The 4,175-nt window shown below is 47.6% G+C and overlaps 1 protein-coding gene across 1 annotated transcript in view; it reads left to right on the plus strand.

Annotated features, from left to right (window-relative positions):
• TACR1 (tachykinin receptor 1) overlaps positions 1-4,175 on the plus strand; it is a 20,721-nt gene that overhangs the window by 7,331 nt on the left and 9,215 nt on the right. The window lies entirely within an intron of this gene.

The raw sequence follows: 4,175 nt of genomic DNA on the forward strand, positions 1-4,175 counted from the left end.
GATTCTGTGACCCAGAGCTGTGCTGGAGGGATTGACCCACTCCAGTGTGGGGCATCTGCTCTGCCTTGGTCACAGACAGCCCCAGGACTGACCCTGCCCTAAACCCTCTTTGCTCAGGCTGGGAAATCACATCTCAACAAAGCCCAGCCCAAACCCTGCGGCCTCTTGGTTACTCCTCCCTTGTCTGCCATGCCCCTATTAATGAAGCAGATAAGGAAGCTCTGGGATGAAGAAGCTCCATAAATTTGTACTATTATATTAATCTCATCTCCATCAGGGTGAAAACAGTTGTGTACTGTGAGTTCTCCAGGCAGGCCCCAGATTTCCAGCTGACATTAATGGATGGATACACGGCCTCCAGTGCAAGATCTGTTTAATCATTGAGGTGCTTGGAGCGACTCTGGTACAACATCAGCCCCAACTTGCTCCTGTGTCACCATGGCAACCCCCCCAAAACAAAAGGAAATGTTCAACCACCAGCAAATGGCATCACCAACATCAGGGAAGAGCCTCTGGCTCTCGTGGGGTGGTTTAGTTGTGGGGTTTAGTGCCAAGACCATGAACCATGGCGGGGTTAGAACGTTGAGAAGGTGCAAGAAAAGGCAGATGGGTGGAAATTGGGGCATCAGGGCTCTCCTGGGGGGAACTGGGAATGCTGGTTGGCACCTGAATGTGGTGCTGCCACCCGAGAGCAAGAGCAAGAGCACATGGTTTGGTTTTGAGGAACAACAGGCATTAAATTCAGTTGGAACTGGTTAATGTGTTGAAACTGGTTGATGTGTTGGAACTGGATGATCTGTTGGAACTGGGTAATCTCTTGGAACTGCTTAATCTGGTGAAACTGGTTGATCTCTTGAGACTGGTTAATCTGTTGGAACTGGTTAATCCATTAGAACTGGTTAATCTGTTGGAACTGGTTGATCTGGTAAAACTGGTTGATCTCTTGGAACTGGTTAATCTGTTGGAACTGGATGATCTTTGAAGTCCCTTCCAGCCCAAACCACTCTATCATTCTGTAAAATCCTCCCAACCCAAACTCTTCTGCAACAAACAACCCCATTCCTGGTGTTATGCTGTGAACCTCCTGCACAGGGAACAAAACCTTCCCTAACACACGAAATCTGCCCTAAATGCTCAACAAAGCCCCAGTTCCCTGGGATAACTTGGGATGTGAAGGCTCCAGCTGCTTTGTCACCTGTCCCAGCAGCGAGGGCAGGATGGTCACCTGCTCCTCTTCCTCATGGCCCATGAACAACCATCCCCAGCAACACTTGATTTATTTGTGGATGGGAAAACCCTCCTCTTGGATGGCAAAGGAAAAAGCTTAGAGGGTGGTGGGGCACTGGAACAGGGGGGTTTGGTTGTGGCCCCAATTTGGACAATTCAATTTGGACAAAATTTGGATAATTCAGGGACATCAGGGTGGGGGTTTTGGGGTATCCTGTGCAGGATGAGTTGGACTCCATGGTCCCTGTGAGTCCCTTCCCACTCCATGGTTCCGTGATTCTCTGAAATCTCTCTAATGGGACTGAGCACCTTGGGGAGAGGGGCAGAGCAAGGGACACTGAGGCACTTTGTGAGGAGGAATATGAGGGAAAAAACTCATTATCCTCATTTTTGGGCCCCCCATTTTCACCAGCATGGCCCAACCAAGGAAAGCAGTGACTTCCCAGTACATGAGCTCCAAAATGACCCTGAGATGAGCCAGCTGGTCAGAGCTGGTGCTGGGAACACCAAGGTTGTGGGTTTGATCCACTCATTTAGGAGCTGGACTTGATGCTCCTCGTGGGTCCCTCCCAACTCAGAATATTCCATGAAATTCTGTGAAATCCATGCTTTTTGTGCCCCTCAAACCCCTGCCTGGGGGTCAACACCCATCAGACCCTTGCAGACACAGCAGGGCTCTGCAGCTTCATCCTGATTTCCATTGAAATGCCATCCTGTTGGTATTAATAGAGAATAAATAGATTGGGAAGGAGTTTTTCTGCTGGAAGGCAAATCATGATTGACGTGATTTCTTCCCTGCCAAGGAGTTGATTGTTGGAGCTTTGACTGCAGCAGCTTCTTCAGCCTCACCTGGGAGATGAAGTCACGTGGAGGGAGATGAGCTGGAGGTACCCAAGCAGAGGACTGAGTGGGAGGAAGGATTTATTTTGGGTTATCCCAAAAACCCGCCCTAGAAATGCTTTGGAGAGGCTTTGGCTCAAAACTGAGTGGAACTGCAGGAAAGCAAAGTGGCTTTTTTTTGGACCTGTGTCCTGGAGGCAACAAAAGATTGGCCAAAACCTCTCTGAAAACTCCTCAAAAAAACCCCCTCAAGACCCCAAAATTCCATGACATCTGATTAAATGCATAGAAAAACACGGACAGTCCAACTGGTCTGCAAGGAAATGGGAGTTATTTGATGGACCCAGAGCTGAGAGAAGCAAAAAAAAGGTGTTTTTCTCCCTTAATTGATGCTTTTCCACCCCCAAATAAGCAGGATGGCAACTCATCTGAGCTGTGGTGGCCACAAAACCACATTCCCTCCCTTTCCATGGTTTGATTTTACATCAAAAGTTCTTTTCAAGGAGAGAGGGGAAAAAAAAAGAAAAAAAAAGGGAAAATGTGGTTATTGAAATGTTGGGACAATTTTCTTTAGTGATAAAATTATTGCATAATTATCCAATATTGTAACATGAAATGATAACCTAATTATTTTCAGGATGTTTGTCCATTTCCATCGATCTCCAGGATTTTTACTGGCTGTAATTCCAGCTTTTCCAAGCAGCCTTTCCATCACCCTTTTTAATTCCCTGCCTGGGAGAACTGTTGTTATTCCTGGTTTTAATCCTGATGGATTTAATCCCAGAGCATCTCAAAGGGAATATTTCCAAGCTCAGCACTGGTGGATTGAGAATTGCTGCTGAAAAGTAGGATTTAGGGCCGATTTTCCCCCAAACACCCCTAATTTGCTCCCTCCTGCCTCCCTGACCCTGTCCTTGCAATGCCAGCAAGGTTGGAGGAGTTTTTCCATCTCCCTTCCACCATGAGACAGAGTTGTAGTTGGTTTGGAGGGTCTCCAGGTGGTGCTTTTGGGTTTATTTCACCCTCACAGCAATTTTTTGGGGGTTTTATCAACCACAAGGGCTCCTCCAGCTGCAAAGTGATTTAAATTTGTTAGAAAAGTGCTAAAAAATCACTGGCAGGCCCAAGGTTGGAGGTGTTGGAGCTTTCCTGGCTGGTTGCACTCCAGCCCTGGCTTTGCCTTCTGGAGGTCTCAGCCTGAGGTGTTTCTCCAAGCAAGGATTTCAACGGAAAACACACAATTTTTGTGGAAAATCCTCGCTTTCCATTGTTCTCTTACTTGAGTTGAACCATTGGGTTGAGTCTGAGCAGCAGACTCGGGTTTTTTGGCACCTTCTTGGGTTCCCTGCTCTGAACCCCGTGAGAAAACCCCCCCAAAACCCACTAATTAGGGGGGCTCAGCCAACACCAGCCATTGGAAGGATGAGGAAGAGGAAGGAGATGAATCCTCCTGGGAATTTGATCCCAGTCCAACAAGGGGAAACGAGAAATGTGGGGGCAGAACCACATTTGGGAGACCTTTGGCTTTTTCCATCCAGCTTCCAACACCAAACAGGTTTTTGAGGAATAATTACCATGTGAGTCAGCTGGATTTCTACCTGGATTAGGGTGATAAATTTGGGGACAGAGAAAGAGCTGAGAGCACCACCTCCTATTTATATAATTCATATATTAATCCCTAAGTCTCTGCCACCCAAAAAATGCAACACAGGGAGAATTTACGGAAAAATTAAAAGGCAAATCCCTTCATTCTGAGGCAGGAGAAGGGATGAAGGAGGAGCAGAGCCTGCAGTGACACATGTGGAGTGATGTAAAGTTCCTCCTCTTCCCAAAGCTTGACGTGGAGCAGGGAGGGAGTAAAAAATCTGCCGCGTTCTCGCTTCATCTTCCCAGCGCTCCTGGCTCCTGAAAAACTGGATTTGCAGAGGGATAAATTCAATCTGCCACATCACCACGGGAGCTTTGCTCACCCTGGATGACTGATGGTCCGAGGGAAGAGCCTCCGAGCCTGGTGGCATCTCAGATCCCTCATCCCCCCCTGCTCCAGAGCTCTCATTTTTGGCTTTCCTCCTGGAATTCTTGGCACTGGGATCCACAGGATTTTGTGC

The sequence above is a fragment of the Manacus vitellinus genome, unplaced genomic scaffold (assembly GCF_001715985.3).
Source record: "Manacus vitellinus isolate BGI_N305 unplaced genomic scaffold, ASM171598v3 scaffold_74_pilon, whole genome shotgun sequence".
NCBI classification, from domain to species: domain Eukaryota; kingdom Metazoa; phylum Chordata; class Aves; order Passeriformes; family Pipridae; genus Manacus; species Manacus vitellinus.